General features: G+C 34.2%; 2 protein-coding genes across 2 annotated transcripts in view; both read right to left on the minus strand.

Annotated features, from left to right (window-relative positions):
- The window catches only part of LOC111516085 (probable G-protein coupled receptor CG31760), a 155,276-nt gene extending 153,891 nt beyond the window's left edge, over positions 1-1,385 (minus strand). Inside the window, exon 1 of the mRNA XM_074171468.1 lies at positions 1,283-1,385. The gene's annotated coding sequence lies outside the window, so the exon portion shown is untranslated. The remainder of the gene's footprint in view (positions 1-1,282) is intronic.
- The window catches only part of LOC111510203 (myrosinase 1), a 408,217-nt gene that overhangs the window by 221,505 nt on the left and 167,250 nt on the right, over positions 1-19,462 (minus strand). The gene's annotated exons all lie outside the window — the stretch shown is intronic.

The following is a 19,462-nucleotide window of genomic DNA, read 5'->3' on the forward strand; positions in this document are numbered from 1 at the left end:
TTGAACAGAATCCAAGATGTCAAGATGAATTTATCCATTTTCAACAAGACGGTGTACCACCCCATTTTGCCCAGCAGGTTCGAAATTTTTTGAATAACCATTTTGAAGGACAATGGATTGGCAGAAGAGGTCCAATTGAATGGCCAGCACGATCACCAGATTTAACACCACTGGACTACTTTTTGTGGGGATATTTGAAGTCTAAAGTTTATGCTACACAGCCAGCCAATTTGGATGAATTACGTCGTAGAATCATTGATGAATGCCGAGCTATAACTCCTGAGATGTTGAATAATGTAAGAGCGAAATTCTAACAAAATCTTTATTGTTTCATGGAGCAAAATGGCGCAAATTTTAAACATTTACTCTAAATTTCCTATGTGAGTTACCCTTATAAGGTGTTACTTTTTTTGTGTGTGCTTTAAAAACAATTATTGGGATTTATTAACCCTAAAACAGTTTTTTGAACTTTTTTGTGTCATCAGCATTCAAGGAAATCAGCAGGTTGTATTCGTTGTGTAGGTAAGTTTTTAGTATGATTCACTTTTTTATCAGAAGCATAAAATCTCCACGTCAAAAGGCAACCTTCATAAGGAAGTGCCACTCAATTTACCTTAAATGTAAGGGTGTAAGTAAAAGTTCACTGTCAATAAAGTTTAAGCAATTTGAAATACACAATGACAGCGTAAGCAACGCCCTCTAGATGTTACATGAAAATTAATACAAAATTATGATTTCTCACGTCAAAAAAATCCGGGTACCAAATTTCGTGCAAATAATTTGTTTCTTGCAAGTTATTTTTAAAGAAACGACCAAAAAAATCAATTCCAACCCCCTGTATCTCCGAAACGAAGCATTTCTGAACACAAGTTTTCATAGACTTTCTTCCTCAAAATTGTCTGAGGAAAACGTCACTTTGACATTTTAACGTATTTATGTTACACCCTGTACAAGAGTGTTCAAAAAAAAGTCGGACAGTTCACTGACGAAACACAAATCCTCACAAAAAGTGTTGAACAGGAAATATTCAGAATGATTATCAATGAATACAATGAATTTTGTTGTGGTATATTTCAAGTACAAAGCATAATGTTCACAGATTGACACTAACTGAGAAAATCTCAACTTTGTGGCTGTCAAATCTCATAATGAACTTCCAATCAGAATGAAAACAAGGCCGCGACATTCCAGATATCCAAAAAATTCTAATTGAATTGGAACCGTATAGTCCCGACGAATTCAGTCTTTTCCTTCAGTATTATCTCACAATTTGTTTACTTACTTGCGAAGAAGAAGTTCTCCTAGCGGAGTGAAAACCAATATTGTTGGGAACTCGATCATCAATTAGTACCTCCTTTTCATTATCCAGTTTGTTCTGGAACAACAAGAAATCCAATTTCATTAAAGATTTCCTTTCCAAGAATAATGGATATTGGATATATCGAAATAAGTCATTTGTGCATTATTGGCAATTAGAGTAGAAAAATGGGAAAGATCAGATTTCCAATGAGATTAAAACCATATCTGGGTTGACAATTGATAAAATCTCACTCTAAGTTTCCAAAGCCACTCATCTAGACCACTCCTATGGAGATCTGTGGGCCACAATCCGCAGTTTGCGGTTTGGAGTGATTGCATTATTCCGTATAATGCCATGCCTGATGCTGAAATATATCTGAAATAATAATAATAGTAAAGCCACTCATCTGATTGGAGACGCGAATATCACGTGCAACCTTGATAGCCTGGAATATCGAAGAAAGGTTGGGAATTTGTCCCTCTTCCATAGATACTTTCATGAGAAATGTTGAAGTGACTTGACATATTTTATTCCACCAAGAGCGGTACCCATAGTTTTAAGGTTCAACTCAGTACACTTCGAACTTCACTGTTCAAGAACTCTTTCATCTGGAGGACTGCGTTTATGCTTGTGTTTTGCCCTTAAAAAATCTCCTTATATTTTTCTTCCCAGTGAATCCGTTTCCTGTTCGAAGCAATTCATAAATTGATAAATTGTGACTTATAATTGTACAGATTTCACCCTGTAACGAGAAAAAACTTTGACTCACAAGGCACAGATTTTCATCGCAGTTACGTCTCAATATTATAATCGTGTTTTCTTATCGCAGTTTGTTACCGAAACCGCAGTGATATAACTCTTAAATTATTCCAAAACAGCTTTGCTTTGCTACCCACGATGCGTAAATCGTCAAGCCAATCAGTTGGAAAACCCAATCGAAAAGATTCAACTTCAACATTATATTGTTACGAGGCGACTATTTCACAAATATCTCTGTTAGACGCAACATTAATTTTTTGAAAGATTTGTTGAACATCGAAATTTACCATCCAGATTGAAAGAAATTGCGCCTAGATGTATTATGTTCTATATGTGTGGGATTAATAGAGAGTTTCTGTTAATATATCGTTCGTGATTTAAGACGTTGGAGTCCTGGTTAGAATATAAGAAAAAATAAGTGAGTATGACGATTTATTCTGGTTTTTATCAATAAACCTATGGATTATTCATATATAAGTAACACACCTAACCATGAAAAGGTAATTGGTGTAATTCTTTCAATAAAACTTCAATCATAAACACTTGTATACAAAAAATATCCTTCAGTGTGAGATTTGCACTTGAATTTTACGAAACCGTGACACGAATGAAAAATCTTTGAATTTTTCAAATCTCAAAATATTTAGAAGCATTAACTCAAGATAAACTTTTCTGTCAGAAATGTCAGATGGCACCACGTGCCCTCTAAAATAAGAGTCGAAAATTTTAAATTATTCCATCCTTGTTATCAAGTGCACCAACGTGAATATTTGGTGACAAAAGTAAAAGTATGAGTAGGTATATGTTTTTACCACTTACCACCAATAAAAAGCTCATTATTGTATTAGTTTGAGAATGTCCATATAGGACGAAACTGCAGCAACGTTAGTTACAATTAAAATTGGTAAAAAACAGAAATTTTCATTTCTCTTTTCATTTCGTTTGTGGATTGTGACCGTTAACCAAACATATATAGTTAAAACCTTATTGAAATCTACGCAATTCGTCGATACTTGATTCCTAACCTAGTCTATCCTAATCTAACCTAACCTAACCTAACCTAACCTAACCAAACCTAACGTAACTTATCCTAACCTAACATAACCAAACCTAACCTAACCTCACTTAGCCTAGCCTAACGTAACCTAACCTTAAAAGCACATTTCTTGAATACTTAAATAAATCATTCATTACGAAGCCATATTGATAGAATATACCAGATAATATGAAAATTACCTTTTCATTATTGTTTCTCCGTACCGCTATAAGTATGTAGGTTCATTTTATATTGTAGATATGCATTAAGAAAGGATTTTCAAATATTCCACCTGGGGCGCATATATATATATATATATATATATATATATATATATATATATATATATATATATATATATATATATATATATATATATATATATATATATATATATATATATATATATATATATATATATATGGAGTAGTTTGAAACTCTGGCCATTGAAGAAGCCCACAAGAAGCCCCGAGTCTGGTTGAGATACGTAGACAACACCTCCATAATATAAAACCATGGGAATGTAGAACTAGACATTTTCCTGAAGCACATCAACAACGTAAGTCCTTCCATCACTGTCACAATGAAGAAGGAAGTCCACAACGAATTGCCTTTCTTAGACGTATTGGTGAAGAGGATCGACACTAAATGGGAAACATCTGTATATCGAAAACCCACTCACACAGGACAGTATCTCAACCTGGATTCCAACCACCATCAATCGACTAAGAGAGGAATCATCAAGACTCTACTAGACCGTGCTTTCGAACTCTGCAATACAAAGAAAGGTCTCGAAAAAGAAATAGGCATCATCAAAAATGACCTTCAACGGAATGGTTACTCCAGAGTGATGGTAGAACAGGCTTTAGTTAAAAGACAGCAAGAGCTCCACAAGGAAGAGAAGCCGCCACAACCAGTACTTGTACTCCTCTACATCAGAGGATAAAAAGGATTGGGTCCAAGTATAACATCAGGACTTGCTTCAGATCTGAGAACAATATCCGTAGCAGCCTCACAAAAACCAGGCCACCAAACGCGGACTGCGATTCCAAGAATTGCATTTACCGGATACCCTGCGAGTGCGGAGAATCATACATCGGTGAAACTAAGAGGCCATTGAAAGTTCGCATTGCTGAGCACAAGAAACACACACAGCGAGGAGAAACCAGCAAATCCGGAATAGCAGAGCATGTTTGGACTCATCAACATAATATCAAGTGGGCTCAAGCTGAAAGCATCCACAAAGGGGAACACTGGTTTAGGAGAAAATTCAAGGAAGCCGCGTATATGTTGTCCAACAACGCATTTAGTCAAGCTAGCGTAGAGATACGTAACATATGGAAACCTCCTATCAAGCGAAAAACGACCAACTCTCGCCAAACGGTCATCTTCGCTGAAACCAATGAAGCGGAAAGATCTCGGAGGAAGTCCAGTTATCACCCGAAGACGATTGTGGATACTAACAATCGAAACGTCGTGACGTAACTTTGGTTTGGAATCTTTTAACTTTAATTTTTATTTTTCATTTTTGTTAATAATATTTTTTTAATTTTCAGCTTTTATTAATATTTCAATTTTTTATTTTCTGGTTGTAGCTTGTATGTTATTTCCCCGTAATTTCAGTTTTTTCTTTTAATAAAATTGTTAATTTCGGTTAATCTTTTATTATTTTTTCAGGGATTTCAAATCAATTCATATTATATTAGACAATGGAAGTCCGAACTGATGAAATACGTTATTCTAATACTTCGACACGTGTTTCTATCAAACAGTTTGATCTTCTTCTTGAAGATGATCACTTGGTGATCGAAACACGTGTCGAGGTGTTGAAATAACGGTTTGGTGTTGGGAAAAAACTCCAATAATATTCATTACTACACCAAAGGTTCCAAACAGTGCATCAAAAAATTCATAAGACAAATTAATAGTGGATTATCGTTACAGAAATGCCTGTTGATTATGCTTGCATTAAAATTATCAAAAGTCATTCTACCAGAGTTATTGATCATTTCGTTTGACTACGTAAAGAACGGAGAAAATTTCCGTGTTGTTTCAGAACTATATTGTTATATTGAATCAATATAGGTACTCATGTCATTCGTGATGTGATTTATCATGACGTTGTTGAGAGTTGTACATAAACATATGTGAATTCAGACTATGTAATGGAAATTGAAATGAAAATTACAATAAAAAATCTTTGAGTACTATTGATAAATCTGACATCCTTGTAACACGCCTACATTGAGCTTTAAAATAAATTTTCCAATCACCCACAGTCATTTATTCATCAAACAGCAGGGAACCAGTTTTAAAAACATTTTCCTTCAGGCCCATCATAATCTTGTTTGTTTTCCGCCTCTTTGTGAACGCCAAATAAATTGATAACCCACGGCTCCGTCAATCCGTGAGCTTTCAAAATTGATGTTTCACTGAATGATTTTTTTTCACCGCATACAAGGTTTCTATTTTAAAAGAATTGTGGTCCAGTTGAACAAGAAAATTAGTCATGAAAGAGGAACATGATCAATAATTGAATTATTCAAGAAACACTATTGTTAGATTTTTACTGAACAGTATTATGAAAACACAACACGTGTTTCTCCATCCAATACCTTCTTCAGGCGTGTGTTTACACGAAACACGTGTTGCCCTTTTGTAAAACTGTTTAGTGAAAATCTCAAAATGAAGTGTTTCTTGTATACGTTATGGATTTTCATCAAGTATCTGCCAATTCCATCAAATATGAAAGAAAAGGATTGAATCGACCAGCGGGGTCCATTATTAATATCAAGCACATCTTATTTTTTGAACAGGCCTCATATTTCACCGGAAAAATAGAAAGCAAAAAAGTTCTTTCTTCTCAACAGTGAATAAAATTCTGACGTTGATTTTTTATTTCATCAAAAACTGAACAAGTCTGCTATCGAACAAAATAACTAGTGACGTATTATTACATAATCCCTACTTCTCTATCCTTATCCCTACTAATAAATGCGAATGTAAGTTTGTTTGTTACGGTTTCACGCGAAAACTACTCAACCAATCATCATGAAATTTGGTACACATGTTCTTGGAGGTATTAGAAGTAACATAGGATACTTTTTAATAAAAAACAATATTTTTTATGTGAGATAAAAAATTGTTTCAGCTGTTTGAAATTTTTCTATATTTATTTATATTTTCATTTATAGGTTAGGTTAGGTTATGTTAGATTAGGTTAGGTTAGGTTATTTTTGTTACAGTGAAATACATTTCAACATTTGTTATTGCAATTCAATAAAACACATTTTAAATTTTCCGAAACATAATCATTTTCAAAAATTGATAATCCCAACCAAGCATTAAAATTCTCATATAGATTCTATTGTACTGACACTTATTTAACGGCATAAATGCGAGCGAAGCCACGAGTAAAAGCTAGTAATACATAAGCACCTCTTCCCTCTTCATTGAAAAACTTTTTTTACACCATGTTTCATAACCACAAGTTGAGTAACAACTTGTTGAGTAGCGTTTTCACGTTTTCAGTTATATTCAGGTCCTTTGTTGAAAGTTTGATGGAATAATGAAAAGCCCACGCGGGAGTTGTCGAGCCCTCGAGAGGATCACAGTGAAGTGAAGTATCCAACTTGGAACTAACCCTTTTTGTTTATTCAAAACCTCACTCGTATATGCTCTGATGGAGGCTCACAGTTGAAGTAGGAGGATTTCTCGTCAGGCTGAGAGTAGTTTGGATGAGTTTCATTACACTGAACCCTCAACGATTCTTTGAGGCTGATCGTACTGACAGGTGGTAATATAACGAATCTACATTTACATGTGGTGAATATTGCCCTTCAATAATATAGTTAAGAAGCTTACTAATTTTGTTATTCAATAATCATTTCTAATTATATAAGAATCACAATAACTATATTATATATATATATATATATATATATATATATATATATATATATATATATATATATAATTCCTTGGAGTTATTTGGGATAGCAGCGAAGCGCAAGTGTACTCTTATAACATTATATTTCCAATATTTCGACAATGGTTATTGTCATCATCAGGGAGCTAAGATGATAGATTTTGAATTAATACAGAACTTAAGTTAATAGATGAATACTTACAATGTTAGTGAGATTGGTCGCAATTGAGTTGAGTTAAAATTAAAATATGAACGTTGTAATCATGATAAAAACAAGTTATATAACAAAACTTTTTCTTCTGGAAGCAACTGTAACTCTTTGATTAATTGCACCAGCGGCAAATGCCAAGTTTACTTCTTCTTGAAAATTTTAATAAATTGACAAGTGATGTGTTTCTAACCTAAGATCACCACGTTCATTCTCAAATAATTTTTTTTTATGATTACTCCTCATTTAACGTATATGTATTGTAGCTTTCACTTAATTCATATGTCTTGTAATTGTACAGTTGTTACTTCGTCAGGACAACTACAATAATAAGATTATATATCTTGTAGAAAATATATAAACTTACTAACGTGAGAATAAAATATAAAAAGGTTCAAAAACAGATAGAAAAACATTAAATAATGACAGTTGATAAAAATTTTTGGCTGACAATGTCAAGTGGGAAAATTTTGAATGATAGTCGAATTACTAGATCTTTTATTTTCTTTATCATATTTCAGTAGGTACGTGTAAATTTTGCGGAAATTGTCAATATCAGTTCGTTTATTCATTGAATGTTCTTCGTTATTAATATGTATCATTTCCAAAAATATTATTTTAGTTGCATTGATTTCTTTGTCTAAAATATTTGGATTTTCAATATTCATTTAATGATCCTCCGAATTAACATGTTCTGTTAATGCACAAGAATTAACATTTCGTCTACAGTCGCTCTTATGGGAAGTGATGCGACTAATTAGAGGTCTAGATGTTTGTCCTATATATGTTTTAGAAGAGCGACACATTTTGTCTGTGAAACTTCAAGTAGTTGGTTTTTGGTAAAGTTATTTTCAAAATACAAATTATTATCCATTAAAAAACTTTGCATTTCATCATTTCTCGAATTTTTATTCGGTACTTTGGTGAGCGTTGCGAATGATAGGAAGCATTGTCAAGAACTATTACACTATTCGTATCCATCGATGTGTTTTCAAACCATTTCTCAAAAATATTAGCTTCCATGTTCTTATGATAGTCAACATTGCAGTCCTCAAGTTTTTTCCACATAATTTCAAAGAATTCGGAACCCATCCTTTACTTTCTCCGCAATGCACTATGATTAGTCGCGATCCTTTGTTTGCAGGCATGTTAGGCGTACACATTATCGAACCATCAGTCCACCCTTACGTAACTGTGTAACCAAACAGAAAATTTGCCGTTGTTCTTATCTATATTGAGATATTTGTTCTAAGTATTTGTCATGCAATTCCACTATTCTTCTGCTTTCCATAACTGCTTGAGAACGTTTTTCAAAATAAATTCAATCTGCAGCGATTCAAATCCAACATCAATTGCTTCTTTCGCACAGGCACCGCTCAAGGATTTTCCTGTGGTGCTTGTGTTTTATCCATAAATAAACCTTCCTTTTCAAATATAAATACTCTTCCGGATTTTAGTCGCTTTATCGATAGATGCAATTTCTGAATCTGATGATTTGATATTATATCAAATGCCATGACATTATACATTTACATTTTCTACCCAAAATGTGAATTGAATAAATTCAAATATCCTTCGAATTCATAGTTTAGTTTGTGAAATTTCGTCAAGTGTGCCTTATCAAAGGTCAATTTTACCAGCGGAATAATTATTAATTAACTTCCAGCTGGTTTTTCCCAACAAATTTCGATGCCTTCTTTGATAATGTAATGAATTTATGCGAACTGTAGAACTAATTTCGCAAACTTGGAGAAGTCTTGAGAAAAGTTTCATATCGACTTACTTCGCGAAGCAAGATGGAGATAAATTCAATTTCAAAGCACTACAAAAATCTTTTCGTCAGCCTCCACCTGTGAGTGCAACTCATTGTTCGATCTTTCGTAAGTTTGATGGAAATCTTATATTTTATTCATGGTTGACAAAATTGAATAGAATTGTTAGGTTTGAAAATATATACAAAAAGTACATTTTGAGAATAGAAAGTTGCAATATAGTTTCCAGTGACTGTTTGCTAAGATAAAACTCTAATGAATAAATTTATCTTCAATTTTCAACAGGTATATTATTCAAAGAGGGGAAATTATGGTCATATTGAGCGTGAGAATGACGTTTATCGACGTGAGTTAGAGGCGCTAGTAGTAACCATTTTTTTTCGAGTAGAATACTACACTTTTTCTATTACTCGTATCAAAAGTATTTCAAAATAAGATTCATTTCTGAAGGGTTGTTGTTTTACTCAATTTGAAATAGTTTAAAAATTGGGTGGTTGAAAAAATGAAAATAGTCTGTCGTCTGTTGGATTTCAATCCAGGAACTCGACAATCGTTATTACAAATCTGTATGATATTGAACTATTTGAGCTTCAAACTACTCTAATTTTGTTATTTGTGTTATTTGTTGTGGAATTGGCCGCTGTGGTAGTGCGCCCGACTCATCGACCGTGGGTTCGATTCCCGCCTCGACCAGATATTTGTCTCGGGAGAATTTATCTGGTTGAAGCTGGAATGATTCTGCAACGGTGTTAGGAATCACACGTTGAAAGGTAATACCTCGTTAGTCCTTAGCTCGTACAAGTTTCTCAACTTCTGAGAGTTGTCGTTCGTATGAATGCGACAGCTGATTAACGGAAAAACAGATTTTAAACAGATTTTTTTCAATAGTGACTTTTCGATAAATATCAATTTCTTGCCCACATTCCAATTTTCAGGTCGTCAGTTCCATGAATGATTTTGACGTTCATTTAGATAAATCATCAAGGCCTACTTGTGATTAACAGTAATTGAAACACGACTGTGGAGTTATGAATTTGCTCATCACTGATTGTCCCCTGAATTAGTGAGATATGAATCTGGTCAATTGTGACTAGCCTTCAAGATAGTGAATTATGAATCTACTCAACTGTGACTGACCTCGGAGGTTGTGAGTTATGAATCTGATGTTCAACTGTGACTTGCCTCTGAGATAGTGAGTTATGAATCTGATGGTCAACTGTAACTCGCCACGAAGGTAGTGATTTATGAATCTGGTGAATTGTGACTGACCAAGACGGTAGTGAGTTAAGAATCTGGTGAATTGTAACTGACCTCGAGGGTAGTGAGTTATGAATCTGGTCTACTGTGACTTGTCTCAAAGGTAGTGAGTTACGAATCGGGTTGAGGAGCCTCAAAGGTAGTCAGTTGTGAATCTGGCCAACTGTGGTTGGCCTCGAAGATAGTGAGTGATGCATCTGGTGAACTGTGACTGGCTTTGAAACTGGTGAGTTATGAATCTGGTCAACTGTGACTGCCCTCGAAGATAGTAAATTACGAATCTGGACAACTGTGACTGGCCTCGAAAGTTATAAATATGACTGGCCTCGAAGGGATTGCGTTGTGAATTTGGCTGTCGTCCTCGGATGTTGTGAGTTATGAACTTGGTGGTCAACTATGACTGTCCTGGAAGCTATTGAGTTAAGAATCTGGTTGATTGGTCTCGAAGTAGTGAGTTATGAATCTGGTTCATTGGCCGCGGAGGTAGTGAGTAATGAATCTGGTCAAATGTGATTGGCCTCGAAAATAGTGAGTTATGAATCTGGTCAACGGTAACTGACTTCGAGCGTAGTGAGTTATGAATCTGGTCAACTGTGACTGGCCTAGAAGGTAGTGAGTAATGAATCTGTTCTATTGTGATTGGTCTCGAAAATAGTGAGTTACGAATCTGGTCAACTGTGAATGTCATCGATGGTAGACAGTTGAGAATCTGGTAAAGTGGCCTCTATGGTAGTGAGTTATGATTCTGGCCAACTGTGACTGGCTTCTTAGCGTTCTGAATCTGATCAACTGTGACTGGCCTAAAAGGTAGCTGCGTTATGAATTTGGTCAATTCAAGTGAACAAGTGAATAAAATTGAACGTGAGTCGTTATTTTCATGTATAGCGTTCTAGGGATTTTCTTAAAGTCCTTGTTCATCTCTATAGAAGGAAGATAATTTTATGACTAATTTTGATATCTGCAATTTAGAGAGTTTGTTGAGAGTTTGTCAAAACAATTTTCCGTCGTCTCTCGTCTGTTGGATTATAATACAGAAACTCCGATTTGCAATTTTAGTAATCTACTAATCACTTCACAATCGTCAATACACATCTACATCAATTTGTTGGCCACATTCCAATTTTCAGGTCTTCAGTTCCAGGAATGATTTTGACGTTCATTTAGATAAATCATCAAGGCCTACTTGTGATTAACAGTAATTGAAACACGAGTGTGGAGTTATGAATTTGCTCATCACTGATTGTCCCCTGAATTAGTGAGATATGAATCTGGTCAATTGTGACTAGCCTTCAAGATAGTGAATTATGAATCTACTCAACTGTGACTGACCTCGTAGGTTGTGAGTTATGAATCTGATGTTCAACTGTGGCTGGCCTCGAATGAAGTGAGCGATGCTTCTGATGAACTGTGACTGGCTTTGGAACTGCTGAATTATGAATCTGGTCAACTGTGACTGTCCTCGAATTAAGTGAATAACGAATCTGGACAACTGTGACTGGCCTCGAAAGTAGTGAGTTATCAATCCCTCTAGCCTCGAAGGTTTTGAGTTGTAAATCTGGTTGTCGTCCTCTGAGGTTGTGAGTTACGAATCTGGTAGTCAACTGTGACTGGCCTCGAAGCTATTGAATTATGAATCTGGTTGATTGACCTCGAGGTAGTGAGTTATGAATCTGGTTTATTGGCTTAGAAGTGAGTTATGAATCTGGTCAACTGTGATTGGCCTCGAAAATAGTGAGTTACGAATCTGGTCAACTGTGACTGGCCTTAAAGGTAGCTGCGTTATGGATTTGGTCAATACAAGTGAATAAAATTGTGTATAGCGTTTTAGGGATTTTCTTAAAGAGCTTGTTTATTTCTACAAAAAAAATGATATAATGATAACTGAACTTTAATTGAAAGAAAAGGTAATGCCTTATTTTGATATCTGTAGTTTGTTGGGAGTTTGTTGAAACAATTTTTCGTAGAATATATTGTAATGATTTTTTTGAAATTCTGACATTGAATTGAACAAATTTGAACTCGGATTCGCTCCAATTTTTCAGAAATCCTTCTCAAGAGTGAAAAAATCAGGAGCGTGACCTCTCATTGGCTACAGAAGTCTAATATTGTTGATAATACTCGAAAATCCTTGATAATAATAATCAATAATAATTATATTACTGAATAATGGATATTCTTACTCGAATTTCATCTTATCGAAATGAGTTCCCTTAATATATTACTGATATCAGTGAACCGTGGGTTCACATAAACAAAAATAAGCAGATGAACAAAAATAAATAGACCGAAACTTGGGAAGTTGTTTGAACCCTGCAGAGGAAAACTTTGATAACTTTTATGTTGATACTCCAAACGGATTTCATGAAGTTAAAAAATTACTCATTGGGAGACAAACTTTGGGAGTGCTGAGAGCTTTTAATAACTTCAGTAGTGAATTGATGAAGCGTAAAAATCAGTAGCAGCAACTCTTGAAGATATAGGAGTGAAACAGTTATTTGATATTGTTGAATATCTAGCATATTCCAGAAAATGAATATTTTGAAACATTCTCATCTTCCAGCTCCCCTTCAAGTAGGATCTGATAAATTCCTGTTAGAGACAATTATTTCCTTAGCTAATACTATGCCGAGCATTGGATTACACCGCAGGCATTTTTGCAGACATCCTCATTGATGAAAGTTTCACGTATCACTAAAAACATTTGACTAACTGAATCGATGAATTACAATGAAGTATCGTAATCAGGTAATATTTCATCTGAAAATCAGCATCAATAATAATAGTTACGAGCGCCCCAAATGAGAATAGTCGAACTTTCTGTATATTTGTTGACCTGTTGAAAGTTTTCAACATCGTTAGTGATGCCCTCCTGCAATCACTTGAAAACAGGTGTCCGAACTAATGAAATTCACTACTGGGCTGTTTCCATTGAAGAATTCATGGGAAATAATTGGATTTGCCGGTGATACCGCTATATTCTACAAATGTCTAGAACCGCTTAGCCAGTGGAAAGTTATGGAATCCTAGAATGAAGAACTTCACTTACAACAAATTTGTATCCTTTGGAAGTGATTCAACGAGGATTTCTAAAAGTGATCTATTCAGAAAATGATATAAATTCTTTCGAACGGTTCTATTCCGAACAAAAAGCTTGAAACTGAGACAATTATATTTTTCATCATGTGTAGTACATTTTGAGGCGTGAAACAATTTAACAAACTCCCATCACGCGAGTAAAATAAACGACAAAGAACCCTATAGAGAATCCAACTTCAATTAGGTTGATTGCAAAGTTTTGTTCGTTTCAAGGTCATGTTTTAATTTTTTGCCTCTTTTCAGCTCATTACTATATGATGTTAGGCGATTATGAGCCAATTTTTCTCTACGAATTCAAATTGAATAAAAGCGCTGCCGCTTTTAACCAGGCATTTGGCAATGATAGTGTTAATTAAAGCACAATTCGAGTTTGTTTTGGGAAATTTCGTTCCGTTCGAAGATGAGCCTTTAAGTGGTCGACCTACAGTAATCCAGGAAGAGGATTCAAGGATCCTGGTGGAGACTGACCCCTCACAAATGGTGTTTGGTGCATTCACAAGTATGAATGTTGCTTGTTTATTAAAAAACATGAAAATGAGCTGAATAAAAATAATTACCACAATGACAATGACTCACAGAACATCCGCAATTGAAAAATCGATGACTTATGCTGAGATCTAATCTAATTAAGGCCTGTAATACTCTTGAATTAAAAAAATCAATTCAATTCAAAATGTACCTTATTGTCAAAGAAAAAAACTTATTGGCAAAGCATAAATAAATAAAATGAATCAGTCAACTTACAGTAAATTAATTGGAGTAAAAATGGAAAATACAGGGTCTAACGCTTACAAGTAGACAGGACATAAAATTCTACAAAGCAGTTAAGAATTGTTTCCGTACAGTCTATCTCGTCGTGTGTTTGTAAATCTTTTGCTGGAAAAATCCTCACTTGTTTACTTTGTAGTGAATGTTCAAGAGGTAGCGAAAACTTATGTGAATTTCTGGAACTTCATCTAACGTTTCCTTATATGACTAATAACCAGTCCGTGCAAAGATTTTTGTTGAATCATCTGAAAATGGAATTTTCAACAACAGGTGATGATCGACTGTATTGCCAAACATGCGCCAAACTAACTGACTGTTATAAGGAAACAAGTATAGTTGAGGCACCAACTAATTGGCGCCAATTAATTTTTATTGCTGTTTTTATTGTTATTGTATAAATAATAAATGAAATGAATCAGTCCATTTAACCTCAAAGGTTTGGGTACTCAAAATATGTCTTCAAGATATTCTTCCAAGCTACAATATGTTTTCGTACGTAAAAGTTCCTTCTCATGTTTTCAGAATGTTTTTGAGTCTAAAATACTTTTCATTTCATCTGGAAGATGACTGAAAGATTTGTTATTGGCTAAAGCTTATTATACATTACCAATATTTTGATGATTGAGTTTCTGTGGATATCTGTGTATAATGATCTTTCAATTTTCATTACAATTATAGTGTTCGTTTCGGATGTTATTATTGCTATCATTTCTTTTTCTGCTTATTAAAACACATATAATATATTTTTGATGTAGATATGTTTCAAATAGTCATAAAAGGTTTTCTTATTCGACGTTCTTTGTAGAAAACGCTCAGAGCAATGGAAATAATATGAATACGTACCTGAAACTGAAAAAAATCTCTCAAAAAACTCTGCGGTACATAGGGAAACGTGAAAGTTGCTATTGTGTTTTTATTCAACCCAGTCAACCAATTTCCAGGGCCGTAATTTAAAAGGGAATAATTCACACAATTATAATCGAATATTACCGAAACATCCCGAAATATAATTTTTAATTTAATTTCTCAGTATGAAGTGAACGTCTACGATCCAGAAACTACAACAAAAAATACAGGTCCGTATTCAAAAATTCAAAGATGGAGTGGCCCAAGTCATATGACACCCTTATAAAAGATTCATGGACATATTCTGATATCCCACATCAAGTGCCAATAGCAAAATATGGACTGATTTTCAATATGCCTGCGAATAAAGAAGATATAGGCAAAAAAATAATTTGGGATTTTTTGGTTTTTCCTGTATATCTCCAGAACCAAAAGAGCTATATTCGATTTCTTTACATCATTGAATAGGTCTCTAAAATACACAACTTCAACCGACACTCTCTTATCTCTTATCGTTTACGAGATCCCCATGTACAGAAACGAATTTGAATAGCCCTGAATATATCTAAGTTTCGTATATATACAAACTAGGCATTGTTAATAAACTGTAATGAATGAATAATGGCCTGCAGTGTTCACTTGAAGATGCACCAGCCAGAATTCTGATTATCTTTTTCTGAATAACAAAAACTTCATCAGCTTTAGCTGATAAGCTCCACCGTTCAAGACCATAGGAAATTACTGACTGAATTAAACTGTGGTATAAAAGCTTGAGAACATCAAGAGAGACTGTTTGTTTCAACTGAAGAAGTAAATATATATGTTTACTGAGCTTCAGTTTGATACTATCAACATGGCACTTCCAGGTAAGTTTATTATCAATACCAACACCTAAGAATTTAGTACAATTAACTTGATGTAAAGTTTCATTATTTAGTCTAACCAAATAGCTTATGTTAATTGTAGTATTTTCAGTAACAAATTTGAGCATTTGAGATTTACCAGAATTTAGCAGCAGGCCATTTATAGAACATCACTCAGAAATTCAATCAGTTACATTATTAGCTTTGACAATTACTTCAGACGTAGTTTCCGCAGATACCAATATGTTAGTGTCGTCCGCAAAAAAAAACAGTAATAGAAGTCTTCGAACAAAATTTCAAAAGATCATTTATAAAAACAGAAAATAAAAGGGGTCCCAAAACAGATCCTTGAGGTACCCCTTTTGATATACATTTTCTTTCAGAATCCATTCCATTCACACAGACCAGCTAATAATGATCAGTCAGGTAAGATCCAACCCAATTCAATGCAGAGCCACGTTTACCATAAAACTGCAATTTGTGTAGCAGTATGTCATGGACAACGAGGTCAAAGGCTTTGCTCAAATCAAAAATGAATCCTAGAGTCTGCTGTTTGTTTTCCAAGATTTCCAGCTACGTTTAATGGGTTGATCACCAACTGTAGATTTATTTATACAAGCATTCTGAGTAGAATACGAACATCTGAATGATTTTGATATTGTTTTGGTTGGATGCTTCATGATTTGCCGTGGTCTTCTTTGGTTATAGTCTCAAAACGTTTCAACTGCAACTGCGGCAGTCATCTTCAGTGGCGTGGTCGCCACGCCACCGAAGATGACTACCGCAGTTGCAGTTGTTGTTCAGAAGTTGTAGCCAAAGTAGACCACGGCAAAACCTGGAAACCATCCATAACATTAACGCCAGCCGTCAAAGCCTATATTCCTACATTTTGAAAAAGAACTCAAATGATGCGGACTTCATTGGTCCTACTATAATGAGCATCCTAAACATAATTCACGGTGGACTTGTATTCATGCATTCAATCTCAGTCGATTATTTAACAAAGCTCAAAATTCCTAAAAGTGTTTTGCTGTGAGAGAATAACTCGTGGAATGAGCTAAACAATTTCATGAATTCTGATTCGCTTTTCCCATTCAATTCCACGTCCTTACCTTCATCCATGGCATGAGCAATATTCATTGCAAATTGGTTTGTTCAGGAGCTAGTATCCAGTGAAGCCTGCGAATTTAATATGTATAAAGGCATGCAAATTGAATTGAATCCGTCGTACGGTCTAGGGTTTCATGGCGCTACCTCTTTTATATTTAATTGTTGGGGTTGTGCATTATCGAATTTGAAGCGGCGGCTCGCTTACGAAAAATTATTTCAGAGGGGATTTGAATGTTGTTTGAGAAATTGTTCCTGAACCACAAATCTCTGTGACGCTGTGTCAAGTCGACTATTAACAGGGTACGTAGTTATTGTTTTCTTGTGATTGTGAAGTATTCTTATATTTTTTCATACAGGGTGTCAATTCGAAAACTTCCCACCCTTAATATCTTCCTTCCAGTAAATTTATTTATTTATTTACTCATTTATCCTGAATATATTCAGACAGAGTCCAATTACATATACACAGTACCTAAACTACACTAAACCTAACACATATATAGATAAAAAGATACAATTGACAATAAAATTATTATAAATATAAAATCCCTATAATGAAATATATGAAATTATTGCAAATAGGTGTTAAAAAATATAGGAAATAGAAACAGGCTAGTGTGTAAATTCATAATATATATGTCATATCTGTAAAAATGAAAGAAACATGTAACATTAATTCATTCTTATTGAATAGAGAATAACAGAGATCTAAGATTGGTTGGGGTAATGTTTAAAATATCGATATCAGTGTTTTCAACTAATTTGTTTGTAGTTATCAAGGAGCAATCAACTGGAGAATTTACGTGGAAGTTATGAAATATGCAATCTCTTCGCCTCAGGCGGATATCTGGTATACTGAAATTGATGGAAGCGAGTACATCGGGAAGAAAAATGTTGTTTCGTAATAAATTGAATATGAATAATATTTGAAAATTTTCTCGACGTTTTTTAAACGTGCTTAAATTAAAATCTTCCATTTGTTTTACATAGGATATCATAAAAGGGTATATTCCATATTTTTTTAGATACATTGACCTGAGATATCGTTTTTGTACCTTTTCCAGCATATCAGGATGCGTCAGCGTTTGGGGTGACCATATTACACACGCATATTCGAGTTTTGAACGAATGTAAGAATTAAAAAGTACTTTATAAGTCTTAAAGGTAAATTCATGACAAGTCCTGAGGATGAATCCAAGCCGTCTGAAACATTCCGCTTGTGGTCTTTCAATATGTTCATTGAAGTTGAAGTTTGAAGTAAACACTACACCTAGATCTTTGATTTCATTGACTCTCTCGATAGGAATATTATCAATGTTATAGAGTCTCTTGAAAGGGTTTCTTTTCCTGGTAAAAGTTATTATTCTACATGTGGATGCATTCAAAGCCAGGTCATTATCCTTACAGAAAGCAGATATGGAGATAATGTCATTTTGTATGAAATCAGTATCTTCAAATGATTTGATGGATCTGTAAATTTTCAAGTCATCAGCGTATAACACAAATTTTGTATACCTAATATAATTAGATTCATCGTGACAAACATAACAAAGAGCAAAGGACCTAGTATTGAGCCCTGTGGTACACTCGAAGATGTTACGAAGGTATTTGATTTTCTATCGTTGAATTTCACAAAATTCTCGCGATTCGAAAGATACGACTTGAGTAAAGATGATAAGTTTTCTGAAAAAGAATATGCATGCAATTTCTTTATCAAGATATTGTGGTTGACCTTATCAAAGGCTTTTGCTAAGTCGGTATATATCGTGTCAACTTGAAATTCAATATTATTACCAATATAATCACTAATGAGGATTAAATTTGTTATAGTTGATTTTTTTGGTACAAAACCATGTTGTTCGTTAATAATGACTGGAGACACATGATGATATATCCGATTATATAAAACTTTTTCAAAGATTTTTGATGGCGATGGCAGAACTGTAATGGGCCTATAGTTACAATTCTTTATACATCACCCTAATCGCATAACAGCCAGAGGAGACTTTTCCAGTGAGTTGTTTTACATGATCCACAAATTTTAAATTCTGGTCAATAAACACTCCTAGAAATTTAGCTTTATATTTAGATTCCAGTGATCTGTCTTCAGAAAAAAGTTCGTTAATTGAGCATCTAAATGATAATAAATTTGTTTTAGTTAAGTTATAAGATAAAATGTTTGCATCACACCAATCTTTCACTTTTTTCAAGTCGGCAGAGATTATTTTGTGCAACTCACAAGCGTTTTTATTATTCCAAAGTATGCAAATGAGGTGAACGTCCCAGAAATATTAAGCTTGGTGAGGTCATTAATAATTACAAAAAAATTGGACCTACACAGAACCTTGTGGAACTCCAGAATCAATTTCCTTTTTTTTTGAAAGTTGAGTTGTTTTGACCATTTGCGTCCATAACGTTGGATCTTCTTCAGCAGTATTTTGTGATCAACGCAGTCAAATGCTTTTAACAGGTCACAAAATACTGCGGCAGTCTTTTCACCGACATTTATCTCAAAATAA

Source organism: Leptinotarsa decemlineata, unplaced genomic scaffold (assembly GCF_025532065.1).
Source record: "Leptinotarsa decemlineata unplaced genomic scaffold, Ldec_3_MD MMD2_tig00000010_RagTag_RagTag, whole genome shotgun sequence".
In the NCBI taxonomy this organism is placed as follows: domain Eukaryota; kingdom Metazoa; phylum Arthropoda; class Insecta; order Coleoptera; family Chrysomelidae; genus Leptinotarsa; species Leptinotarsa decemlineata.